This window comes from Olea europaea, chromosome 15 (assembly GCF_002742605.1).
Source record: "Olea europaea var. sylvestris chromosome 15, O_europaea_v1, whole genome shotgun sequence".
Taxonomy (NCBI): Eukaryota; Viridiplantae; Streptophyta; class Magnoliopsida; order Lamiales; family Oleaceae; genus Olea; species Olea europaea.
The window spans coordinates 16081287-16091696 of NC_036251.1; the positions used below are offsets into that span (position 1 = coordinate 16081287).

General features: G+C 33.5%; 1 pseudogene; it reads right to left on the reverse strand.

Annotated features, from left to right (window-relative positions):
• Window positions 1–6892: 6892 nt before the first annotated feature.
• On the reverse strand, window positions 6893–10066 carry LOC111411295 (annotated as a pseudogene).
• Between the last annotated feature and the right edge of the window lie 344 nt (window positions 10067–10410).

A 10410-nucleotide genomic window follows, 5' to 3' on the forward strand; every position in this document is an offset into this window, starting at 1 on the left:
AATTTTATGATCCCACACTTAAGTCAATTTTTGAAACGGGAACTGCAACACTTTTTGAGGATGTTGAGTTTGGGAAGAGAAATAGAGTTAGAGCTATTGTCTTTGAGGAAGAAATTGAGGAATAATCAATTTCGATTCCTACTGTTGCTTTTGACAATGTACATGTTTCTGTACCTATCATTAATCAAGAATTATATCCAGAACCCCAAAAAAATAATGCTGAAGAACCTCCCATCCAAAATGAGGTAATTATTTCAAAAGTACAAACTCAACAACCTAAAAAACCAATACTATTAAGGAGATCCACGTAAGAAAGGAAAAGTGATATTCCGAATGATTTTATAGTATTTTTCCAAGAACATGAGAAAAATAATAGAATAGTGAAAGATGATCCAATCAATTTCCATCAGGCCATGTAGGGTTACAGGTCTCAAAAGTGGATTGATGTCATGAATGAGGAGTACAAGTCTATGCAAGATAATAAAGTTTGGGATCCTTTCCCATTACCCTAAGGTGTGAAGCCCATTAGTTGCAAATGGATTTTTAAAACCAAGGGGGATTAGAAAGGTAATGTAGAAAGATATAAGACTCGTCTTGTGGCCAAAAGCTTTACACAAAATGAAGGTATCGACTTCAAAAAGAATTTCTCTCCAGTTTCAACAAAAGACTATTTCAGGACAATTATGGCACTTGCTGAGCACTTTGACCTTGAGTTACATCAAATGGATGTTAAGACGGCATTTCTCAATGGCGACATTGCTAAGATGATCTATATGGTCCAACTAGAAAACTTTGTGTCAGGAGGCCCGAAGAACATGATTTGCAAATTAAAGAAATACATCTATGGACTCAAGTAAGCTTCTCGTCAATGGTACCACATATTTCATCAAGTAATTATCTCATTTGGTTTTGAGATGAATGCCGTTGATAATTGTGTGTATCACAAGTTCAGTGGGAATAAACATATTTTCCTGATTTTGTATATTGATGACGTACTGCTTGCTACTAATGATATAGGCATGTTGCACAAGACCAAAAGATTTTTATCAAGGAATTTTGAGATAAAAGATCGTTATGATGCCTCTTTTGTATTAGGGACTCATATACATTGTGATCGTTCTTGAGGTATTCTTGGATTTTCACGAAAGAGCTCTATAGTTAAAGTACTTAAAGATTTGGCATGCACGACTGATGTCCCTGTCACCAAGGGAGACAAATTTAGTCTCAAAAAATGTCTACAAAATGACCTGAAGTTAAGGAAATGCCAAAGATTTCCTATGCATCAGCTATTGGGAGTCTAATGTATGCTCAAGTTTGTACACGTCCAGACATAGCATTCATTGTTGAAATGTTAGACAGATATTTAAGCAACTCTAGGATGGATCACTAGAAGGCAACCAAAATGGTTATGAGGTATTTAAAGAGAATAAAGGATTACATGTTCACATATAGCAAATCGAATCAGTTAGAGATCATAGAGTACCGGGTACCCAGATTCTGATTTTGCTAGATGCCAAGATAGTAGGAGATCCACACCAGACTATAACTATCTACTAGCTGGAGGAGCTATTTCCTAGAAGAGTGCCAAACAGACGCCCATAGCTTCTCTTACCATGGTAGTAGAGCTTGTATTGTGCTATGAGGCATCTAACAATGGAATATGGCGGCGAAATTTTGTCATTGGGCTGTGCATTCTGAATGGCATAGAAAGATCGATAAAGTTATATCGTATTTCTTGAGGATATCATGTTTTAGTGGGAGTTTGTATTCTCATTTATGTTTAGTTTTATGGACATATTTTTGAATTTGGATATTTTTCTATACAGAAATGAAGTAATTAGTTCATTCCACTCTGTCATTATGTTCAGTATTGATCTCACTTAAGAAATAAAGTTGGACCAGTTGGAAATCGATATGTTCGGGTTACATAATATGTAGTTTCCATGCTAGACTCCCATGATTGATCTATGTCATTTGGTTGTTTGGGTGTACATGACCATTGATGGATTTAATCATGCTAAATGAGACAAAAATTGCTTTGATCCTACATCAATATTACCGATGGACGAAATTGTTTGAAAATATCCTTGATAATGATAGCAGAATTTTGAGCTCATAAATCTGAGCACATTTGTAATATTACATGTATGGCCCAGTGAGAGATTGTTGAAAAATTCCAACGTATGAGGCCACACATGTATATATATTAAAATATGTTGTGCTATTTTAAGGCTTATTCAATAAAGTCATCCGTTAAAGTCAATTTTTGGACTACCGTGTATTAAATGTCATGGGAATAGAATATAGAGATCGGACGATGCTATTTTAAATTAATGAGGGGCCAATTAGAAATAACACAAAATTAATAATTGCTTAATGTAGTTATTTATTATGGGGTCATGGTCCCCAATTGTATGTGATTTTTCATATCTCTCTGCATCCCCATCAATAAAGAATAAAATTCCAAGAAATTACGTAAAAATTGGAGGATCTTAACCCATACAAAATACTAACAACTATGGATCAAGGTACATTTTCATTTTTTTAACGTTCTCTTTGATTTCAACATGGAGGATTTTTGTAATTTTGTGAAAGGATTTGATAGAATTTTGGTTCCTTTTAATTCCTACATTACCTTTCCAGTTATCTTGGTGTACATGGCTATAACATATGTTACAATGGACTAGAAGTGTGTCGTTGCATCATAACTCTGCAACAAATGATAAAATGCATAAAGTGATCGGTGCAAAACAATGTCAAAGGTATAATGAAGATGGATATTACAAGTATTTCTTCCGCATATCCATCTGTCTTATCTTAGAAAATGCTAGGGCGGCCTAATGCATAGATATGAATTCCCAATATAACCCTATCATAAAGATGATCCGCAGTTCAAGAGATAAGTGAATAATATAATTAGGCTTCATAGAGTCAATATATCCCTATGATTAAAGGTCGATCAGAAATTTAAGAGATAAGTTAACACTATAATTAGACTCCACAGAGTCCAACAATTACTATATTTATCCTATAAGAGTAGCACAAATGAACAACATCCAATACTCACTTGCAAAGATTCATATGTTATAATAAACAGAAGCATGTATACTTACCTTGGAAATGAAATAATTGTCGCCATCACTATTACTAGAGGGTGCAAATCTGTTATAAGTCTTGTAAAAAATTTTTGTCAACTGGTCCATGGAGGTCTACTCCAGGCTTCAGTTCAACTTTGGGGTTGTCTGTCTCTGTTTCTACTGAAACAAAGGCAATATATTTTCCTTTTGGTGCCACGTTGTGTGCATAAGAGCAGAGACTAGATACCTGTTGTAAATAAACAATTATGTCTTTGAGGATATCCCTACTAATTATCTAAAAATGATCTCTCTTGTGGTCCAAATGAAAAATATCTGCTCAAATATTAAAAATATTTAGCATGGTAGCAATACATAATAACTTGCTACAAATGCCTTGAGACAGACAGGCATAGGAGGTCCACATGATGATACTGCAGAACACAAATAAATGCCCTCAGTTTGGATCATCTTCATCAATTTAAAATTTCTGCTTCACGCATTTTACTTTTTTTTTTTTATTGTTTCTATAGGTTTTTCATGTATACTCCCCTCACATGAGAGGAGGGGCCCATGCCCAATTAATGCGCGAGCCCCGTCCTCTGTGAGGGAGATGTACACCGAGCTGTAAAGCTCGTGTACATGTAACACTCTCCAGTGAATATTATTTTGCATACATCTTCACAAACATGTATCTACGCTACTGTACAAAGAGCATAGCCATAGTATATGTAAGAATTTTAAAATGCATATATGATAAACACATTCTCCATAATAAAAAGGGAAGAAATGATATATAAGGTAATAAAATGTGCATATTATTTATCACCAACCAAGCCTCATCTAATATGCACATATCAGCATGTAACCATACATATTACAACTAGCACTGAAAGGTCCGGTTATGTATGTCTATAACTAAGACAAAAAGTGGTAAATATTGTTGAGCGGAAGATGATGACCACCAAGGCTTGAATCGGGCTCAGTTTTTCCCCAGTCAACACCACAAGGAAAACAGCCATAAACCTCCTCCACATCCTCTCCCACTTATGGTTGCTACGGTTACCCACTTAGAGAACCACAAAGGGGAATGAAATCACAAAGAGAACAACCACAGAGGAAGCAAAATGAGTGAACAGAATCGAGGCAAAAAGATCACAAAAGAGGCAGCCGATTTTTCTCGCATAAAGAGAGACCGCGACAAGGGAAATATAACCAAAGCAATGGGACAATTAAGGTAATTAAGGATAGGTTATGGTAATGGATCAAAAGGAGACCTAACACATAGTTAAATGGACCGCTGAGTGTGTTACCCTTTATTTAGCTGTCTATGTAAGTGAGATGGGCCATAAGTGGCACTAATTTAAGTTAGGTTGCTTCTAATGGCCCAGAACAATTTTGCGGTTGGGTCGTTTCGTTTGAGGCATCGGTATAACGTTCAGTCATTTGGTCAATGTTGGCTGAAAAAATAAACTGAGTTCACATCGTAGCTTGAGGAGGTCGTTTGATAACAATTTGCCTAAGAAATATAAGGGAATTGTGATACCGTCTAGTTAGACATATATATCAGTTAACCTTCATTTTATCACTTAACAAATTACCAAAAAATCACATTTGAGCATAAGATTGTTGGAAAACAAGTTCAATTATCTTAGCATTCTTAGTTGCCTCCACAATCTAACAAAAAAGGCACTTTAACAGTTGACAACTTTTTATTATAGGGAACATCCATTGATCAAGCAATGACGGTGCTGGAATAAAGGACTTAAATTTACCTAGAAATAGTAATGTCTAATGGACAATTTTCTGTTTACTCCATTTCAATTATAATCAGACACAAAACGGTATTTTTACAAAAGAAGAAAACAATATACGGATGGCCGATTAATAATCTGTATAACTTTACGTGGAAGCGTTCAAATAATTTTGTTAATCTTGATTCAACAAAGAGAAAGTTCTTCCTTTCATAACGGTGGTTTCATAGAATTTCAAATTTCCGTAATGGGATAAAAACATTTTTGGTCACCAAACTTTAATATGTACTTCAGTCATCGTACTTATTTTAGCATAAATGGTCAGTGAACTTATAAAGTCGTTCCAATTAAGTCACTGGATATGAATCCATTAGTTAAATTTAACACATTTGGGGATGTGCCTACAAATTCAATCTATTAAGTTTGACAGTTTTTTTTTACAGTGTGTGAAAGTGGCACACTTTTTTACCCTTGATTTCAACAACACTTAAAATAATTCGTGGCACATATATTTACATCTTATCAAATGTCAACTTTAATGTATACGTAGAATGTACTATAGCATTTTCCCTACAAATTATTGCAAGAATTATGTGACAAAATAAATGACAATATGACAAAACTCAAGTCAAATTAATATCCACTTCAATAATAAGTGTCCAAGTTTAAACATTTAAACGAGTGTTACGAAATCAAAATCACATGTGATTCAAAACATAATTGTAATGTTGTGTTGCTCATTGGACTGTTTTCATCCAAAATAGACACAAAATTCCTTGAAAAATTTCTTCTTTACATCCTAGTCTAATGAGTGAAACACAATGGCTTTGCCCCCGACGTACGGTCCATTTTAGTCAAATTTCATCGTTTATGTTTCCGAAGATGATTTTTTTCAAGTTTTTTAAATGATTTTATTAATTTTAATTAAATTAGGATTTTAATTCCATTTAGAATTATATTATCTTTAATTCTTATCATAAGTAAGTCATTATCTAGAAGTTTAGTTATTATCCATATTTTAATTATTGCTTTACATATAAGTTGGAAGCCTTAATGATCTTAATTGAATTTAATCATAATACAGAGCTTTGAGAAGTTTCTCAAAATTATTCCATATTTCTTGACATTTGTGAGCGAATCAACAAGTCTGAATTTTTTGTGAGATTTTGTTCTTCCCTATAGGCTTCCGCTACGTCAACATGTCAAACACTAGCCTATTAATGCCATCTCATAATTCTTATAATTACCGTAAGCGACATAAACAACAACACATAACCAAAACCGTAAACATTAGTAATTGATATGGAAGGATTGTCTTAACTGAAATATCTTTGTAAGTTCGCCGGCAATCTATGCTAAAAGGGAGTTATTAAAATGTCACATTTTGAGAGTTTGATGACCGGCAAAGGTTTTTAACCCCTTCATAAATTATATAAATATAAAAATGATGAATACTAACTTAAATGACAAAGCAGTCAATCAAAATGACAAAGCAGTCAGCTTGGATACAACGGGTGGGTGATTATTAAAAATAGAATTGTGTTATATCACCAAATTACAAGGTAGTGAACTACATGTTGAAATAAATGAATTTCGTATCTTAACATTTAATTGAGCCAATGATTAAATGTTATTTATTGTCATGTGTACAAGTTAATTAATATCAATATTGTTACATAGAATTTCTTTGAAATTAGACGAACCTGTTTTTAGCGATTGTTAGACTTTATTTATTATTTTTGTTGAAGGGTCAAATAACTGGAGTCATGGTTTTATTGTTTGCTAATTATTTGGCATTATTATATATGTTAGTGGGTTAGTGCAATTAGTGGGAATTATCTTGTATATTTTATCTATATCTATATTTAAAGAGTCTCAAATTGTGGAAGAAAGGTTCGATGAATTAGTTACTTTTGCGAAGGTAGGGTCTTTATTTGAAAGTCCATTGGTTCCTTGAATTCAGTATATCTTAAGAGGTGTATATTAAAAGGTCTGAATTTGCTCCAATTATCACAATTTTTTTGTAACAAACATGGATTACATGTTATGTTTGGCCACGACATCATAGTTAATATACAGTGTAACTTGCAAGTTTGAAAACAACATTCCTACCACAAATGAATTTCGAACTCTACTTGAGGGGAATGGGCTCAAATAGTAATGCTAAAATGCGATCTTTAGTTTCACGATTTTGAATTCCATGTCCATCTCCATACTGGTACATGTATTGTGCCATTCGAGCAAGATTCGCAGCAATTTCAATGAATGTTTGTGAGAATGGACAATTTGCATCTCGACCTTTGTTAATCTTTTTCCAGGTCTCGCATATCAAAAACCTTATGTGTTTGCGGGACTCATCTTCGGAAGCACCAGTTTCGTTCATGTAGCATTGTATTGATTTAGGAACATCACCTCTTTTCATTTCGTCCCGAGAGAGAAAACGAAATAAACTGTTAGTTGAAAGGGTTAATTTTGAATTGCTAATGATTTCTTAAACGAGAATGAACTTGAAAACATGAAATGAAATTTTAGTCTATATGCGCACCATTGATGTTGCTAAATCATCTGAAAGACGTAAAATCGTTGCCGACCAACGGATTAAATTGGGATAATCAAGTAAGTACTGAACAGCTTCCTTCTCTATAGGACTGGTAACAGCGAAAAACGCATGGGATAGTATGACATGAGTTGATATGGAAATCCATGCAGTATTCATATACTCTTCCATTGTTGGTTTGTATCCATTGAAGTACCACCTTGCCTCTTGTAAGTATGCTTTGCATATATCTGTCCACTGCCAAATTTGACAAGATTACTGTATACGGATTAAATATGGAAGCTGATCAAGGATTATGTATTGGACTTTTTGAAGCAAAAGTAATACCGCTTTTCTTAAATATGGAATAATTATAAACCCCTTTTCTTTAAGAATGTCGTAAGCCATTTCGTTGACGAAGTTATTGAGTGCTAAATAGCAAATTTGCATGTAATCTGGAAGTTGATGGACTGAACAGACATCCCATCTGTAGAGTTCCAAACAAATAATAATTATAGGAGTTAGAAGGGTGAGAAGGGGAAAAAAAATCAATATATATCACATATGGGTAAATTTTAATATAAACTACCAATCTAATTTTCCAAAATTTGGTCCTCAACTTTTAAAGAAAAGAAAGTTCGTACCTTACATTTTATTATTGTTTCGCAACTGGTCGCCCACTAATGAAAACCATAGTTTTCATAAATTATCGTGTGGCCCTTATAAAAACATGCATCGCTTTAAATATCAACGTACCAATCCAAGTTAGAAAACAAAACCTAATTTCATGAAGTTGATTATGCAAGGACCACATTTTGATTAATTTAAAATAGATTTGAACTGTTTCTTGAGATATAATCTTGCAACTATAAATAAAATTAATAACCAGCTTGTCCATTTTTTAAAGATTGAATAAGTCAATCATTCAATTTTCCCTATCATATAAACCGTTTAATATATAAAGTACTTCCGTATTCACAAACTTTGAGTGTGTCCTTTAACAAAGGGACCTCGTTTTTAATTTTTACTTTTTTATTTGGGTGGGGGTTCTGAAATGAGGAATAAGGATGTTTCTGACCTTTCAATGATTCTTGTAAAAACTTCAAGCTCTTCTAATGTACCATAGACGTCATATATATCATCAATGGTTGTTACTAAAGCATTGACCTTCGTCAATATCTTCCTACAAAATTCATATTGAGGTTCAAATATCACCCCAGTAGTCCAAAAGAAACATTCCACCAGCCTATCCCTCGCAAATGACAACTTTTCGGCAAGGCAAGTTCCCTTCCACCACTTATTCATAGAAAACGCAGGGGTGGAAAAATAAAAAAATAAAAATAAAATTCCTTTGTTACTTCTAAACATCAAAATTCAATATATTTGGCCCATGTATTTAAAATGAGAAAAAAGAGATAGAAATGTGCACAAATGTATTAGTGTAGGAATTAATACACATTTTCTCCAACCGTAATAAAAGTAAATAGTGCTAAAGTGAAAGGCAAATTTGTTGAGGAGAGACTATTTCCCTCCATCAAATTCCTTATTGAGTTGTCTCTAATTGAAGACAACCTGTGATGTCGATTTATCTTTGAGTGAATACATCATCTCATCAATAAATATCCAGAGACATGTTTTAGTTCCTGCTGATATTTTGCTTGAACAATGTTGAAATCCAATTTAGCAAGCTCAAGCAGAATCTGATTCATGTCTGGCCTGTCCTTGTATATGTTTATGAACCATCTAGCCTCTGCCCGCAGTATGGTCCAGTGCAATGGAAGCTCCAAGCCATGGTGCACCAATCGAGAATGGCACTGATCAATACTAGTTTGATCATTAAGGTGTTTCATAGAGAATTCTATAGCCATTTCTAGGGTACTTTCACCTTCCATTGAAAGGAATGAAGTTTCATATAGTTGTAACAATCCCTCTGTATCATCCCAAAGCCTCGACTTGAACTCACCCTTCTCATTCTTGAAACGATCAAATATCTCTGTGTTCAACAGGACATGTATAAGACGTGTAAGCACAAAAAATGAATGAAAATGAACAGAAGAAACTGATTTGCACCTTCAGAAACTTTAAAGCCATGTTGTCTTAGTAGTCTGAATTCCAAAGCCGTAGCATATAAATCCTTAATCTTTGACTGTTGATCATTTTTGCTATATTTTTTGTTAAAGACTGACAAGATTTGCTTAATTTCATTCTCAAAATGGTAGGATATCCCCAGCCTTTGCAAATTGTCAATCAATTCCAACTGATCCAGTGGCTCTACTGTTTTATCAAGCATCATCTTCACTTGCATTTTCAGCTCAGAACACCGTGTAGCGTATCTCTCTCCCTACATCATGCACGAACAAAATCTGATTGCAAGAAAAAAGGAAGAATTTATTTTTTATGTAAATGATGAAAATTACCTTTTATTCAATATCTAAAGACTGAATATATTCGAAGTCCCATACTGGGGGTTTGTAGTTTCCTGATCTTCTAATCACAATCTGACTGCAAGGCCGCGTCTTGGTTATAAAACTATGCTGATTAGCATTAGCAGCAGTAGTTGTAAATAAATCAAAACAGTGTTTTGGAATCTGTTTTTTTGAAGTGCATAAATTGGCTTGAAAATGTTCAGGTTGAAGATAGTCATTGATCTTTGAGACTTGTCTAAGTAGTTCATAAAATATTATATTTGGTATGGTGGGCATGGCTTATTTATATTGACTTACTTAATTATCTGGAACTCAAATAGTAATTAGATAAGTTCATCAAGTAAAGTAGCCATAAAAATAGCACCCGTTTTGCCTCCATTTTTTCAAATTAAAATGGATGAAATATATATATATATATATATATTGAAGATTGTGTTATTGAAAACAGGATAGAGGAAAATGAAATTTGATTTAGCCCATGTTTGAGCCACATTCTAGTAAAAAAATGCATTATTCATGTCAAATCAATAAGAAATATGTGGTTAAAAAATAAGGAAAAGTTTTAGATTTGTATGTAATATTATTTTATTAAAAAATATTTGGTTGAAATGATGTCAAAT